We start from the raw sequence: 18,810 nt of genomic DNA, 5'->3' as shown, positions 1-18,810 counted from the left end.
TAAAAAAGCCTTTACTAAATGCTGATGCGATGCTAAGAACCATTCAGTTTCCACGGGGACGTCATCTTCAAATTTAGTATCCGTCTTTTAAATTCGTGGTTAATATTTAAGAAAGTTACACATTAAATTACAAATTCCAGAAAAGAACATGGTAAAAAGACAAACGTTCAGAAGGGGTGTTGGACATGTGCTTTCTCTGTTGAGGAATCTAGTCACGTTTCCATTTGACTGTTAGCCACTTCATCAGACTGTTACACTTCCCTCCATCAGGAACCCTAGCTCTCTCCACTGCTGACTTTTATAAATGAGTTCCTAATAAATAACACTAGAGTATTATAGCTTTGTTCATCATGATACTCTTAAATTCAAATTCTTGAAACCGACAGAATACAAGAATGTAAGCTTGTATGGTAGACTTCCTAGTTTCTGAAGGTGACATGATGACACGGAGGTAAGTCCTTCATTTTCCCCATCATCCCCTTCTTGCACCTGTGTGCACCATCAACAGGTGTATGGAAGTTACATTTCAGGGCTCTATGACTGCAGAATCTTTGAAAGTCTGTTCTCTCCAGCTGAGAGTGAACAAACTATGGAAATTAGTTGAAGTAGTTTGCCTCATAACAATGAGAAAACTGGATAATACAACCAGCAAAGTGACCTATTGGCCAAATCTCTCTCATTTTGTTTCCAGGCATTTCCAGTAGCAGGCCAAGCTCCATATTACTGAGCACATTCCATATTATGCAGACAGCTCTGGAAGGTATTTCACGCTGATCGTTTTGAAAATTGTATTGGACTTGTGCTTTGGGGTTAGTTTATAAATCTGTAAATTAATATGAAAATAAAAGTGGAGATACATAATTACTTGAAAAGTCATAACAGAGAGCCTAATTCATTTCTAAAATTTACTACATGAAGTTTGCACACTAGTCTTTGCAAAAGAGTCACACAGTGTATAAGGCACGAAATTTGAGAGGCATGAGTGTTTATCACTGTGTTATGTTGAAGATGACAGTCTGCATTAATTTGGGACATACTAAGGTTTTAGCCATGCTAAATTAAAGCAATTAGAGAATTTCCTAATCAAAGGATGCTAGTTCTTGTGATTGTTATCCTTCCTTTTCTAATGTTTTTAAATAATCAATTAAGTCAAGTTTGGCAATATGAGAATGCCTCCAAGCTTCAATTTACACAGAATAAATTATAGCCTATACAACAAAAATATTAAGTCAAACAACCTGTGAAGGCTTCTTCTAGCAAAAAATGAAGAGAACACTCAGAATTTATATGCATAGGCCAACATGCCAGGAATGAAGGGTGGTAAGAAAACAAGGGGAGAGGGGACAAATAATAGGCTAAGACTGGTGGCTTATTCCTTTAGTTTCAACACTTGGGAAGCAAGTTGGAGAGCCTGTGCAAGTTTGAGACCAGTGTAGACTGTACAGCTAGGGCTAAATAGAGGTCCTATATCATTCAATCAATACAAAAGTAGAGAATAAATAATGCACAAATAAATTAAGGGAAACAGCTGGAAAACTTTCAACTCAAAAATATTCTGAAAAATCCAGACACTAAAGAATCACACAATCTCACAAGAATTAGAATGTTCGAATTCCTGTGAAATAGAAAAAAAATGTCATCAATGACTTCTTTATACAATACTATATGAATGGCTTGAATTGATTGTTTGACTGCTTTAAGATCCTCTGGCCACAGTAATATCAAAGTTTAAGCTTCTATCCAAGGCTTAGAAGATCGACCCTGAAGTCTTTGATTTCCTAATAGAAAATCATTGTTTCTTTGATTATAAGGAGATCCAGAAACTGAGGAAAGAATTTGTCCATTGCTTTCCAAATGCAATTTTACAGAGTAGAATGAATGCAGAAACACATACACACACACACACACACACACACTCACACAAACACACACATCATACCTTCTTTAAATGATCCAAATTCTATTTTCTTGAAATCACATTGAATAGATATTCATAGTGCCATAGTGCCATAATGGAGTCTACTCAGCTAGATGGTTTGTCTTATGTTCACGTTTAGTTTAGATCCTGCACAGAATAACAGAATGGAGAAATTGGAGTAGGAAAGTGGCTGGCATATCAATTATGATCCACAATGTATAAATTCAGGTGCATTTTAAGTTCAGTTTCTCTGGAGCTGAAAAGAGCAGGCATTATTATTTTAATTTGATAACACTTGAATGATCAACTTTTAAATCTTAGAAAAACAGTCTGTACAAACTAAAAACCAAACAAAATGTACTTTAAGTATTTCATGATCCATTTACCCAGTATCGTCAATATTTGTTACTGGACTTAGAAGTCTTGATTTTTATTATGAATCATAATTTTCACATTATGGGATAAAATCATTTCTCTAAGTTTAGAAAATAACAATCTTCAATTACAGTACAATTTAGAAATCTTAGAAAGTAGTGCCATAAATCTCTGAAAATATGTGTAGGAATTCTGAATTGGGTTCTGGTTTTATGTAGTGCTTTAAACTTTCTTTAGAAATATCTAATCACTTTGGTTGCAGTGCCTGGGAAAAGTATACTAAGCTAGGTATTTCTCTTTGGTCATCTTTATCTCTTTGATTTATTGGTTCTTTTAAGAAAACATTTAATGATCTTTACTGAGTCCATCAGACTCTATCAAGCTAGAATTTTTGATGATCTATTCCTTAAAAAGCTGTTCATCAATGTCAAAAACAAAACTTTCCAGCATCCTATTATATTCCTGGATTTCCACTTGTCAATTAATATCAGTTCCTTTTGAGGGAATCAGGTTTGGTTGATGTTTTCAAGGATATGGATAATATTAAATAAAAGAAGAATGCTTGTAGCTATCATTTAAAATACTGTTTTAGGACTTAAAATAACACCTACCAAATATAAGCCCCCTGATTACTGTTCTATTATTATTGACATGCACCAGACTAAAACCATGGGCATTTGGAAAAAAAGTTGTTTAGATCAATATGGCCAAATACCAAAAGTTTTATAACTATCAAAATTCCTTTGTATTCTACGACCTTAATATCTCTATTTTACATTGCCTCATTTTCCAAACATTTAATTGGCACACTAATATCTCTAATTAATTTCATCTTTGCAAACATATTATCTCTTTGTAAGGAAGAAGTAATAGACAGGAGAGGATCTGATGCTGTTATCATTGTAATTCATAGCATCCAATGTCAGTATCACATTTAATTATAATTTAAAATATTTAATGGCCTAATTCTCTACATACAACTACCATCACCAAACTCATTTTTGAGTTTTATATGTTTTGAGGTATGCTTTCCTTAACTGCCCATAGCTTTTGCCTAATTAGAATTGCTCATTGGACCCTTCTTAGATATTCATGGAGTCCTTTGCTGCATACATTAGCATATATTATGGTAATGATTACTGCAGAATATCATTGTCAAAAGGAAAATATCACATTTATCCCCAATTATAAATTAATGAATGATCTCATTGAACACTTTTGTAGATATTGCTTTAAATTGCAGTCAAGTAGCCACGGAAATGTCAAAGACCAAAGATCAGGATTTCTATTGTATTTAGCTCTGGACCACTATTGCTTCTACTAATTTATTTAAATAAGTAGGGGTTATAATTCCAACACAAGGAAGTAAGCATGCTTCTGGCAGGAATATGATCTGCAGCCATTAGTTACTGCTTTAGTTGTAGAAAGAACACTTCAGTAGTATGCTTTGCATATTTTTTATACATAGGTAATGAATGCCTCAGTATGCTTAAAATGAAGAAATAAAGACTACACCCAAAATGGCCTAAGGATGGGTTAACTTGGCTGGGTTTAAGTTTTCATCGCTTGCCAAATATATCTCTGGAAAATATAATTAATATGAAATACTTCTAGAACTAGAGGGCTATTTTTTAAATGTTGATTGATGTGGGTCAGTCTTTGGGACGGTAAAGACAAACATTAACGGACGTGTGGTACAATGAACTGTGATTCTTCCTGGGTTTCCAGTTTTAAATATTTCATTTATTTGAATATTGATAAATAAAAGTCAAACAGGGTTAAAGATGTGCAAGGATATTTCCTAAAAATGGAGACACAATTTGGAGTTTGTTTCTTTATTTATACAATTCTTTAAATCAGGTCCATAATTAATTTATTTTGCTTTGTATCTTTCATGTAAATGTTTTCTTGTATATATAGATATATGAAAAATGGAACTATTTTCGTACACATACTATGCAATATGTTTGTACAATTGCAAAATTACCAAAATTACAAAAGCTGTGCTTTTGTATTCTATCTTGCTTTATGTAAAAAAAAAAAAAAGTCAACCTTTTTCTATTTAAAAGGACTCCTTCTTATGAACTGTAGATAACATATCTATTCAAATATCAGTCTATTGTATCTTTTGTTTAGTTTGGGTAGGGTCTATTTGTTTTGGGTGTAAACAAAGCAAAATTTTGGCAGTGGGAATTCTTTTCTCAGAAATGAGTCCTTATGAAGCATGCAACAAGCTCCTATCATTTAAGATCTCTCTTGTAATTCTTGTATTTTTGTCCTGATTTCGGTGCTACTGTGTAACCATGATTAAATGTGATAGTCGAACAAAGAGGATCAGAACTCAGGTGCTATCATTTCATTTATCTTCCTTAAAAAGCAAAACAACAACAACAAAAAGTTTGGAGAAATATTAGCCTTCAATAGAGAACTTTCCAATAACATATTTTCTGATAAATACCACTTCCATGAATACATTTGCATTGGCGAAATTAAGTTTAATATATACATTGATCAAATTCTTCACCATAATTTTTCTCTCAAACTCATATCCAGTGGAATTAAGATTCTGAAAATGATTTAACCATAAGATTAATTCATTAACCAGGAGATTAGCAAATAGCTTTATCTGTTCTGAAATTCTGGTGGTTTGTGCCTGGGATAAAATTAGACAAGTGTGTTATGTGTAAAAATAGCTATATGTTTATATGTGTACTAAGTGCCAGCCCAATACACCAGACCAAATATAAATATAAACACAGACTAACTATGATCTCCTGTTTGATGCTTCATTTCTTCTCTTTTCTGCTATATTCAGTAACAAACTAGTCCAGTTTGAAAAAAAATGCCAGGAATATTGTTACTATGGAACAATACAGACATCCTATTTCTGTAATCCCTTGGGAATGGCATTCTTTATTAACTTTAAAAATAAGTCAGTATCCATCGAACGTACCCTTTTGGAAAACAGTGATAATCTACTTTACCTCATGTCCAATTATTTTTATAAACGAATCCAAATATTTAAAACAAAACTTGAACACCTATCCTCAGCCGCATTTTTCACATGTTAACGCTAAGTAGACTATAAGATAATGCTTTCAGTTTGAGTATCCCATATTCCTTGACTGTACTTAACCTTCGAAAAGGATTTGAATGGTTTCAAATGTTTGTCTGCACATTTATCTCTGTCAGATCCTTTTGGCTATTTGCCAGAAAACCATTGTAATATAGTAATGTCTGGTTGGGCATGCTCTTTCTTTGATGAGAGAGAGATTTTTGAGGGATGGAGGGAAAGGGAGGAAAGGGGAACAAAATGAGCATCTTTATCTGTAATCACAATATTGCCTATGAGACCAAATATGTGTTGTTGCTTTTGTTTTCTATAGCATCCAAACATACGGTACCAACTGGTTTATCTTACAATTCAATTCAACTGTGGCTCCAACTGTTATCAGCTCAGACCATCAATGGCAAGAGCCTACCTAGTCCTACAACACCCTGCCCAGACCTGCAGAATTCATATTACTCACACTTGTCTGAAAGCTACAGGTCAGAAGTTCCCTTAAGCCTTCCTTAAATAGTTTGCTACAGTGATTCAGGAAAGAAGCCCACTTAAATTGTTGCTCAGAAATTTTGAAGGATGTTGTAAGGCTCTGAATCAACAACTCAATGAAGAGGTGCTAGAGATGAGTTCCAAAGGGCTCTGAAGTGTGGAGTTGGAATGGGCGGGTTTTCTCACACATCTTCACTAAGCAACAATTGGCTAAACCTCGGAATTTGGGACCTTATTAAGTTTCATTGAGTAGGTATGGCCACTTTTTTTTTTACATTACAATGTGATTTATTACTTTTTTAAAGAGGGTTCACTTAGTATTTTTTTTCTAATTGGATTTTTTTAATTAACATTTCAAGTATTAACCCCTTTCCTGGTTTCCCCTCTGCAAACCCTCTATCACATCCCCTCTTACCCTACTTCTATGAGGGTGCTACCCCACTCACCCACTCCCCCCTCACAGCCCTAGGATTCCTCTACACTAGGGCATCAAGCCTTCACAGGACCAACATCCTCCCCTCCCATCGATGCCAGATAAAGCTCCTTCAGCTCCTTCAGTCCTTCCCTTAACTTCTTCATTGGGGTCCCTGTGCTCAGTCCAATGGTTGGCTGTGAGCATCCGCATCTGTATTGGTCAGGATCTGGCAAAGCCTCTCATGAGACAGCTGTCAGCAAGCACTTCTTGGCATCAGCAATAGTGTCTGGGTTTTGTGTCTGCATGTGGGATGGATCCCTAGGTTGGGCAGTCTCTGGATGGTATTTCCTTCAGTCTCTGCCCCACTATTTATCCCTGTATTTCCTTTAGACAGGAGCAATTCTGGGTTAAAATTTTGGAGGTGGGTGGGTGGCCCCATCCCTCAACCAGGGAGCCATGGTCTCGGCAGGTTCTCCCTTTGTGGAGTATTTCAGCTAATGTCATCCCTGTGGGGTCCTGGGAGGATCTGGCGTTCCGGGCATCTGGGACATTCTGGTTGCTACTCCAGTTCTCCATTCCCTATTGTTACACACCTCTGTTCAATTTCATGACTCTCTGTTCATCTCCTCCATCTCCACTCAAACCTGATTCTGTCCCTCTTTTTCTCCTCCCCCTCTTCTCTTCCTCCCAAGTCCCTCCTACCCTCTGCATCCCTTGATTATTTTGTTCCCCCTACTAAGTAGGAGTGAAGCATTCACTCTTTGAGGAAGACCTCAGAAGAAGAAAAGATCTCCCATGTTCATGGATTGGCAGGATTAATATAGTAAAAATGGCCGTCTTGCCAAAAGCAGTCTACAGATTCAATCCAATCCCCATCAAAATTCCAACTCATTTCTTCATAGAGTTAGAAAGGGCATGGCCACTTTTTAAATTCATCTCCCTCTTGGTTCTAGAGAGAATGAGCCTTCAAAAGCCATCCTGAGTTAGAATTCAAATGCTCAGTAGCTCAGAAAATAACATATGCTGTGGGATTTCTTTGTCAGGAGCCAGGTCAAAAAGCAAACATTACTACCTGTGTTTCTAATACCTCTTCTTAATGAGTTCATAAGAGCTCTCTATTAATGATTGGAGACAGATGAAATTAGATAGAAGTACATATGATTATACCATATCCATATGTATAATTTTATGTAGGTATATTGGAAAATGGAAGTTGGGCAGGAATACTTAGCCTGATAACTCTATTGCAATATTTTAGAACATTTTGGCACCCTGCTAAAATGTTGCTACAAAAATAGCACCCATTTGAATCTTAAGAGTCTAGTAAGCACTCTGCAATTACCACTCAAAAGCAATTCTCTTCAAACGACAGGATAAGGTTTAAAAGGAAGATAAACTTTGACATCATTCTTTCCCTCCTAACAAGACATGCTGCCATAAAAATAGGCCTAATGGTGGCAAACAGGACTTGCTGCCCAAATAATCAATGAGGATATTTTTTAAAAGTAAGCAAAATGAAGTAAAAAAGTTATTTTAACTCAATACAGGAATCACTTGATATTAAGAGTATACATTAACAGATGCATCACCTCTTTCGTTTAGCCAATGAAGGGATACACTTAACATGTGATATTCATGAGCTCAAGAGGATGAGATGGAGTGTGAGTTCAAAGCCAGCCAATACTACAGAGAACACCAGTGTCAATCGCAAAGTTGGGTGAAAAATTGCTTAAACTTACATTAAACAGTCACACACACACACACAACATGCACACATTGACATGCATACACACATTTGGGGATATAGCTTAGTGAGAATGCACTTGTCTAATAGTTTCTGGTTTGGATTTAATCCCTTTTACTGAAAAAAAAAAAAACAAAGATCCCCAAAGAAATAATAAAAGAAAGAGCATCAAAGCATTACAACATTTGCATATTTAAGTGAAGTAAATATACCACTCCTCCTTATATATGTATGTTAAGTTCAAAGATTTGTTAATATCTAATACTGATACTTTATTCTGAAATAAAGACAAAATAAAAATGATTTTAATTCATGCATTTGCTTTAATATTTAACTTTCATTTGATTAAAGTTTACAATTTTATTAACTGTTCTCTCATCTATTAACTGTTTAAAAATTAAGAAGACAAGGCATTACAAGATTACAGGCTTAAAAGAATGAGAATCTTAATTCATTAGTATAATGCATTTAATTGTGTATAAAGTGAACAAGATGTAAAAATATCAAGCATTACTTGAAAAGAGATGAGGCACTTCTAACTCACATTATCCTAGCAAACATATACAACTATCCTTATACAGTTTGTATGGGAGCACTGTATCCATGAATGACTAGTGATACTTTTAGCACACAGTAAGAGCAAATGTGATAGGGTAAATTAATCATAGAGAAAATATCTTGGTGAAAGTATTCAATTTAAATTCTAAAAAGAAAAAAATACAAATTCAATTATTCCCTCCTACCTAATCTTACTAAGATTTAGAATAAATGAACCAGCACAATTAAGAGGATACATATGTTATGGGGAAAGTTGCCTATTGTCTTTCAGAAGTAATTATGGAAATATGATCACCAAAAGAGAAAAAATAAAAATCCTAGAAATCTCCTTGTCTCTTTGAATCAATTATTAAGTAGATCCTATTAGAATATATAGATAATCTTGAATTTATAGTCAACATATTACAATGTGTGGTTAATGTGTAGATGTATGTAATATAATTTAGTGTGAGTATTTGAAAGTGACCTGTGTGGCCAGGAAGATAGATCAGCAGACAACGTGCTTTCCACAGCACGAGGACACGAGTTCTGACATGGGCACTATGGAAATGCCCAACAGCCTCGGCAGCCTCCCTGCATTCAAAGCACTGGGCAAGTAGGACCAGGCTTCCCAGCATTAGCTGAATTAGCGAGCTCCAGGTTCAATGAGCGATCTCTGCTCAATAAATAAAGTGCACAGCAACTGAGGAAAACACAGAGCATCCATCTCTGAACTCCATATACGCCATACACATGTGTCATGCTTACCTGTACACATACACCCAAATACAGAAAACATGCATGAAATACACACACACACACACACACAAATATCACATACACAAAAAGAAAAAAGTAGCCTGAAAGTCACGATAGAAATGTAATAAAAATTGTTAGTATTTGTTTTATCGTATTTTAGTTTATTATTATTATTCCTTAGATGATGGTTTCTTTTGTTTTTTTTTCTTTTTAATTTTGTAATTATATTTATGTACAGAAACCTTAGTGTACATTTAACCCAGTTTAGTAGCGAGTTCTTTAGCCTTTGCCTTTTCCAGTTTGGCAATGTGAGCCACAGTCTTATGCCTCCCCAGTGATGGCGGATCTCATCATAGCTGTCATTATAATTGGTTCTAAAAGCTTCCACCGGCTTAGCCAGAGCACCCCTGTCTTCCGAGTTAGCCTGTGTGAAGGCAACAGTGGTGCATGTCTTCCCATGAACCAGGCACCCCAGCCTGCCCTTTCCCTTGTTGATGCAGTAGGGCAACCCCCCTCTTTTGACACAGGGCAAGAAGGAAAACCACCAGTTCAGTGGGGTCTACACCATGGGCAATCACCACCAGCTGAGCCTTCTTGTTCTCCACCAAAGTGGGGACTGTGTTGACTTCTGTTCGGAGGTCAGGTGGCTCCTAGTTGGGACGTCCCCTTTGCCAGCGGCTTTCTTCTCAGCACGGGCCAGGAGCCTTTGCTTCTTCTCATGCATTGTCTCTGGCCTGTGCTTGTGGGCAAGCTTACACAGCTGAGTTGCTGTTTGCCTGTCCAGGGCCTGGGTGAACTGGTTAATGGCAGGAGGGACTTTGAGCTGCTTATAGAGGATGGCTAATGTGTCGTGGCTGTTTGACAAAGCATGTTAGATCTCTCCACCAGTCAAGCAAGATGCCCAAAGGAAAGAAGGCCAGGGGGAAGAAGGTGGCCCCGGCCCTTACTGTCATCAAAAACAGGAGGCCAAAAAGGTGGTCAATCCTTTGTTAGAGAAAATATCCAAGAACTTCGGCATTGGGCAGGACATCCAACCCAAAAGAGATGGTTTCTTTTCTAATGAAAGAGAAAGGGTGTGGATTTAAGGATTACAAAGAAAGCACTTGAATGACGTGGGGATGGGAAGACCTATAATCAGAATATCAGAATATATTGTTTGAAAAAACATCTATCTTCAACAAACATGAATGGCTAATAATAATAATAAATTAAATTATTCCTAATGATATTCTGCTATACTCATCAGGGTGACTTGTCCAGTCATAATCAAAGAGATTTTTTTCTGGTACCAAATAGGAGGAGGTACAGAAACCCGCAGCCAGGTATTATGCAGAGACTCTAAATGTCTTCAGAGATGGGGAAACTGAAGAAGGCTAGAAAAGACTGTAAGAGTCAACGGGTATGGTGGACAGCAGGAGAAAGTGACCCATTGAATCAACAAAGCAGGGCTCAAATGGGCTTAAAGAGAGAAGTAGCACACATTGAGTTTGCCTAGGTCTGCACCAGGTCCTCCGTAAATATGCTTTGGCCGTTAGCTTGGTGTTTCTGTGGTACTCCTAACAGTGGAACAGGTGTGTGTGTCTCTGACACTTCTGCCAGCTCTTTGGGTGAGTTTTCTCCTATTGGGTTACCTTGTCCAGTCTTGATATTAGGACTTTTGCCTTGTCTTGTATCTTGCTTTGTCATCTTCGGCTGTTGTCTTTTGGTGTCCTGCTCTATTTTGCATAGGAAATGGAGGGGGAATGAACTAGGAGATAGGGGTGTTGCTACTTTGTTTCCAACCCAATTCCCCTGTAAAAGAAATCTCAACTCAATCGGTAACAAAACTGTAAGCCTAGATTGGTCAGATCTCACACTGCACTACACTATTTCCATCTATATTATCCCAAATAACTTGCTGTTTCTCCAGGCCATGAGCTTCTCTCTGCAGCCTCTCCAACAATCCTTCAAAGCTCCTCTCTGTCCTGTTGACATCCCTAGGCTCCTCCCCTAAACTCTCAGCTCCTCCCCCTTCCTCCTGCCCAATCATTGGCTCAAGCCTTTATTTGAAAAGTTAAAGTGGGGAGAAAGTTCACAAAGCAATTCCTCATCTGCCAGCCCTCTGAGGAGTGGAATTAGCATCAAAATACAAGCCCAGGAGTAGGGGAAGTTGAGGGATTGGGGGGAGGGTAAACTGTGGTCAGGATGTATTCTATGAAAGAAGCTACTTTCAATTAAAAAAATTAATTAAAAGTGTCAACAGAATAACAGACGAAATTGTTATTAGTTGAAACAACAGAATAAAACATTGAAGAAAAGTAAATTTCCTTTTATAGCATGTCTTTTATGTTCTAAAGCTATTTGTTGTGATTGTGAGTTTCTATCCATTTGAATTAAAATACTTAGATATAAAATTGCTTTGACGTTTTAGGGAGGTTAGAAATACAAAATCAAAACCTGGGATTCTAATGGCCATGCTTCTTTGCATGTTATGTAAGGACTTGGTTACTCCCACGCTAACTGAGAGCTGGAGGCACGGTGTCAAGCATAAAACCATTTTGCATGCTCAGATGTCAGCAGCACAGGCGATGAGATGAAATGAGGCACACCGGAGGATGATACAAAAAGCTCTGCAGAAAATAGTGGTGTGGTGACTTACTATGCCAGCTGATCGGGAGTGGTCCCTTGGTCGTGTCCGACTTGCTCTGAATGAGCAGTGATGGGACTTCAAATTCATTCCAGTGAACAATGGGCCTAATTCTTTGAATTAGAAATAAAGGGATTTCCAGAGTGAATGATTTCAGACATATCAATGTTATTTTGATAACCTTACAGTTGCACATTTTTATATGTTATACGCAATTTCCTTTGACTCTAATAAAGAAGCATGGCATATAATCAAAATAGTTAATTTGAGGGAATGAAGAATAGAGATGACAAGTTGTCAAGCACTTGATAAATTACATTCTATCATGTAATTCAAAGTGCAAAATAAAGTTATATGAGTTATAAAAGTTGTCTAATCTCCCTCAAATGATTGGATTTGATAAACTATTTTTCAGAGCATCAAACAAAAACATGTCTTAGCATATATTACATATGACAATTAAAAAATTAAGTTTGATTAAGGTTAATTACTACTCATTTTATACACACCCAAATAATGCTTGTTTAAGGAAATTAATCATTTTCTAGTATCTTTTTCAGTTTAAATGCATATACATCTTCATTTATTTACTGTGTTGCACTGACTACCTGTACATCAGATACAATTGTGAGACTGTTAAATAAATTATACCTATTAAAGAAATAGGGCTGAAGTAAAATTGGTGTTTCTATGCTGATGGGCAACAGCAGATCATAAATAATAAAAATAATTGATAAGCATGTATAATAATGTGTCCTAATGTTGTAAGTTCCATGAAACAATGTGTAACAAATGATGGCGTGATGAATATTCCCATAATGATGAACACAGTAAGAATATAAAAAGTGTTAATATTTCAAGGCATAAAGGCTCTCTTTCCCATATTCTTAGAATTTTGCTGTAGTGTGCTTCTTAAGTCTAGAGGGTACTAAGGCATGCTTTGAAAGGAGAAAGAAAGTCAGATACAAATGTTCACTTCAACTTCTAATCAACAGCTGAATTCCAAACCGCAAACTGATGTCATCATCTCCAACCTGACTTTCTGTCTTCTACAGACCCAGTAGCTCTCTCTCTCCTTTAACCCACACCAAGAGGGCTATTGACCTTGTCTCCTGGTCACATGTAGAAAACTGTACATGTTTGAATGTTAGTGTAAGAAGTTGTCTAGTATAAGATTTTTATTTCAGTAGGGAATGCCTCTCTCAAGAAAAAAAATGATATTTTAATAAGAATTATGAGCTTTGTAGTTTGATATCAGAAACTACCCTTAATTTGTAACATGATCACTTTCTACCAGAAAACCATACTCTGAATTTTTACCCTTGTGAACATTGTGAATCTTTTCATGTTAAAAAATCTCTTCTCTCTCTCTTTTTCTCCTTCTCTCTCTCTCTCTCTTTTTCTCTCTGTCTCTCTCTCTCTCTGTCTTGCTCCCTCGCTTTCTCTTGTTTCGTTGGGGTTTTGTTGTTTGGTTCTTTACCTGTTTTCCTCTTGATGGGGCCCTATCAGAATGAATAAACTGATCTTGTTATTATATAATAATACAGACAGCATAAGAGTCAAACTAAGATTAATTTCATGGAACTAATGTGATTGATTATGTTTAAAAAATTCAAAAATTGTTCATTTTAAAGATTATGTGAAGCTAAAGTTAGAACAGTATTTGAACCTAAAAGCTATTTTTAAGTGGAATAGTTATTTTCTTACCCACACATTTTTAAATTAAAGTTATAATTTAAAGTTTTCCAAAAAGGTATTTTCTCTTCAATGCATATCTAAGCTACAATGGGGAAAATCATTCTGCCATTAGTTATACAGGAAATTCTTTGTCTGGGATTATAAGGAGTAGACTTTTGTTCAGTGGTCCCTAAACTGTCATGTAGATATGTGGTCAGAGAGTTCCAAATAGTTCCTAGCTATAGACCAGTAACTCTGCCTCGTTAGGAAAACAGTATCTGTATTCAAACTTGTGAATGAATCATAGAAATTAGTTGTAGTTTGAATACTGAATAAAAATAGATAATCAAAAATTAACAGATGGAAGTCAATTGTTCTCAGTTAACATAAGTAATTGGCTTTAGATGAAACACTGGTTTTTGTATATAAACCCATCCATGATAACTTCAGTCAATTAACATTTTCCACTATATAATATAAAATAATATAGATCCTTTGAATTCTATACTTGTGCAGGCCAGGCTTCTCAGGGCACAGTGTTAAGATTATTCTTCTCACAATATGAAGTCATAAAAGAAAAATAATCTCAAATATAATCAGTATAAAATATACATACAATCATAAGATATATATGAAAAATATTTTGTGAGGAAAACTTAGAATTTTCCTGAACCTTGTGTACTTCAGACAAGGTCACAGCATCTATCTGGTAGATCAAACTGCCTGTAACTCCAGCTTCAGTGGGGCCTAGCTCATCAAAGAGCACCAGCTTTTACATGCACATAGCCCCACATACACATACACAATTAAAAAATAAGTTTGATAAAACTACATTTGTATATTCTAGTACTTTTTAGACCTTTTAAGAACAAGATCCCCAATGAGGAGCTAGAGAAAGGACCCAAGGAGTTTGCAACTCCATAGGAGGAATAACAATATGATCCAACTCTTTCCCACAAAGCTCCTAGGGACTAAACTACCAACCAAAGAGTATACATGGGGGGATCCATGGCTCCAGCTGCATATGTAGCAGAGGATATCCTTGTTGGATATCAAAGGGAGGAGAGGCCCTTGGTCCTGAGAAGACTTGATATTTCAGTATAGCGGAATGTCAGGACAGGAAAATGGGACTGGGTGGGTTGGTGAGCCTGGAGAGGGGGGATGGGATAGGGAGTTTTGGGAGGGGAAACCAGGAAAGGGGATAACATTTGAAATGTAAATAAAGAAAATATCTAATAAAAAAAGGAATGGAAGTCACCAAAAAAAGATATTAAACTTTTTATGTAAAATAAGAATGAGATACATAATTGTCTTCATTATATTCTTTGCACATTTCTCCATAATATTTATCATACAGCATAAGATAACCTTAATTTATGCAGGCAATCAGAGCATGTGGCTGTCAGTTAAATCACCTGGATGTCCTCATTGTAATCAGTACCCACTGCAAGAACAAAATCTATTTTCTAAAACCTTAGGTTTTCTAGCACTCAATACCTAGTGGGGTCAACTTTTAGTACAACCATCTTTGTAATAGCTAGCTGAATTCTATCATCCTTTTCATCACACTGAAATGACCTACTCTTATCTAAACTTTGACTTTTCAAATAAATATAGATAGATAGAACATCATTCATCAAAGTGACTTTCTGCTTAAGTGAATTGTGTAGGACTCTTGCATTACCTGATCACGACACTCCCTTAATTAGACCTGGAAAACCGAGGAGTAATATGGGTAATATGGTTTCACATCCAGGAGACAGGTAATACCTCTGGGGAACTTTTCCTTGATTGAAAACCTAGTTTTTAGAAAAATAAAACAACAAATTAAAAGAAAATAAACAAATCTTGTGTGATGTAAGAATGTTCTGGGAATTTTAATATATTTCACTTGTTTTTCATAACAAAGTTATGGAATATTCAAGCAGTAGTAAATATTTACAACTATGAGTTCAAGGCCAGAAAAAGTGGTTCTGCCATTAAGGGCACATGCTACTCTTTCAGAGTTCTTGTGTACGGTTCCCAGTGCCATGTCTGGTAGATGAAGCTGCCTATAACCCCAGCTCCGGCAGCCATGAGTCTTCAGAGGACACCTGCACATGTTCACCTCAAACATAGAGTTAAAAACAAAATAACTAAAATCACATTTGCATATTGGAGCACATTTTAGACTTTTAAAAGAATTGAAATTATTATTTAAAATAAAAATTTAATAGTCCTCGTTTTAGGGTAATGAGAAAATAAATAAACTTTATAATATAATCCATTTGTGGAGACAGACTAACTTTATTAGTTTGCCTAATGCACTAATATAATTTTAAGGTGTATGAATGTACCTTTTTGTATTCTGTTGAATAGTTTAATTTTAAAAAATCTCTTTAGCTAAATCATTGCTTTAACAAATTCCTTATATTCTAATATTATTTTTACCTATTGTATTATATATTTTTGAGTTATTAGATATACAGAGATATTTTAAATTCTAATGCATAATGTATTTAGATTCAAATAAATATATTTAGTGAAAATTACAGTCACAGATATCTGTTTCATATTAAGTAAAAATATTTTTATTAATTAATTAATTTATTTATTTACATCCCAAATGTTGCTCCCCATCTGGGTCCCCCTCTCAGAGTTCTTCCCCATCCCCCTACACTTTGCCTCTGAGAGATTACTGCTCCACACACACACCCCATCTCCCACCCTAGGATATCAAATCTCTACAGGATTAGATGCATCCTCTCCCACTGGGGCAAGACAAGGCAGTCCTCTGCTACATATGCGCTAGGCAGGGGGTAGGGAGGGTTGGTGGGGGAAGTTGGAGAGATCCCACCTTTGTATGCTCTTTGGTTGGGAGCTCCCAGGAGGCCTTTAGTTGACATTGTTGGTCTTCCTGTGGGGTTGCTATCCCCTTCAGTTTTTTCAATCCTTCCCCTAACTCTTCTGTCCAATGCTATCTGTTTCAAATTAAATGCTGTCTGTTTCATATAATACCTGTTTCATACTAATTAGAAATCTTATCCTTCTTCAAAATTGAGCATTTTAGAAATAATTTTTGCTTTATGAAATAATACTATAAATAATATAAAGTTGTGTGACCGAATAAATTCTGGACTTAAATAGTTATAAAGGAGGTGGAGATAGATCTTTTCATGTTTCTCATTTTGAAAATACACTTTTATTTTTCATTACTGATGCTATTGTGCAAATGCCTACTTTTGCTTTCAGTTTATCTAAAAGAAACAGCCTGCAGGAGACAGCTGTAACCATGGCCAGTCAGTGGGAAAGGGGCTGAGTACTGACTGATGCTACATTGAAAAAAAAAAGAAAGAAAGAAAAAGTGTTATGTTAGTTCCACAAAAGTCCAGCAGTGGGGGAGGGATGTTAGTAAATGGTTAGTAACAAAGTGTCTGAGACAACAAACCAAATAAGAAGTATAATTATAAATAGAAAGCAACATCCCTCTCGACATGGGGCATCAAGGGGAGGAGAGGCCCTTCCTCCTCAGTATAGGGGAACAAAAGGACAGGGAAGTGGGAGTATATGGGTTGCTAAGCAAATGGTGGGGGTGGGGGAGGTGGGGGGTGGGGTGGGTGGGATAGGGTGTTTTGGGGGAAAGAAACCAGAAAGGGTATAACATTTGAAATGTAAATAAAAAAAAATCTAATAGCAGAAAAGAAAGAAGAAAGAAAGAAAGGAAAGAAGGAAGAAAGAAAGAAAGAAAGAAAGAAAGAAAGAAAGAAAGAAAGAAAGAAAGAAAGAAAGAAAGAAAGAAAGAAAGAAAGGAAGGAAGGAAGCTTTTTTCTTGTGAAAGCTTCCAGCATGGACTGAGTAACTCGCAGAATGGAAGAGATGGGGGTGACTGTTATTTAAAGACAGAATCTGAATCTGCTGTGCAGCAACAATCCCTTTAGATCTGGATCGTGCATCATTCCAACTCCAAGTCTTTACAAGTTGTTTTTTCACTTTTAAATATATAAACCTTGTATTGCTTTCAAAAAGAAATGCAATTTACTTTGATATTCCACCAAACTTAACAGTTAATGTTCCACTTGGAATACTGTGCACAGCAGGTAAAATTGATTTGTTTTTGTGTTTGTTTGCTTGCTTGCTTGCTTGTTATTTTAGTGAGGATAGTACAGTTCACTGTACTTGTTTATTTTTTTATCAGCATACAACACAGTTCTATCATTCATCGTGGAATTTTCATACATGTTTTTTACTAAGGTCTCTCCATGTATGTATCCTTCGGTGTCCAGGGTTATGCACTATTGGTCACTGTCACATTTGCCCTATGGACATGACCTATCTGTCATTAAATCCTCTTTAGCTATCTCATGGTCGAGGTGCCTTTCTTGTTTCCTGACTTGCAATCACCCATCCAGACACTTATATATGCACCCAATATATAAATATTAAAATCTAAAATTAGTCCATATGAAATATTCATCTTTGTGAATATATGACACTGACATTAATAATATCCTTGTCCATCATTTTTCCTTCAAATTTTATTTTGCATTGTTGTTTGAATAAAGTTCCATGCATACTTACCATGTTTTTTATCATACATTTGACTGATGGAAATATAGTCTGGATCCATTTCCTTATGACTGTGAATAACTTGGAATTATAATTTTAGAGTTATATAAAAACATCTTTAAAAAACTAGACATACCCTAATAACACCTGGAGAAAGTGAGTCTCCCAGGAGTGTGGACAGGCCTGTGAGTGCAGGTAGGACCACCCCTGCTGCTCAGAGGAACCCTCTCAGAACCCTTAGGACACAGGATCCAAGGAGCTGCCTGGAACAGGAGCCTTCCGATTTCCATCTGCGCCTAGATCTGATCCTGAGTCACAGAGCTACATATACAAATAACTCCAGGAGAGAGCTGGTCTCCCAGGAGTGGCTACATACCTATGAGCACAGGTAAGACACCACTTCAAATTCCTGGCACAAGAGGGACCCGCTTAGAGTCAGCAGAGTCAGGAACCAAGAATCAGCTCTTCACCTCAGAGCTGACCCTGTACCACAGCTCTCCATACCTAAATTCCTCCCAGAGAGAACTGGTCTCCCAGGAAAACAAACACACAGACTTGCAGGACAGACAAGTCACAGTAAGAGACAGGAAGACCAGCTAACACCAGAGATAACCAGATGGCAAAAAGGCAAGCACAAAAACAAGCAACAGAAACCAAGGCA

This window comes from Apodemus sylvaticus, chromosome 18 (genome assembly GCF_947179515.1).
Source record: "Apodemus sylvaticus chromosome 18, mApoSyl1.1, whole genome shotgun sequence".
NCBI lineage: Eukaryota > Metazoa > Chordata > Mammalia > Rodentia > Muridae > Apodemus > Apodemus sylvaticus.
Note: the sequence above shows the minus strand (reverse complement) of the source record.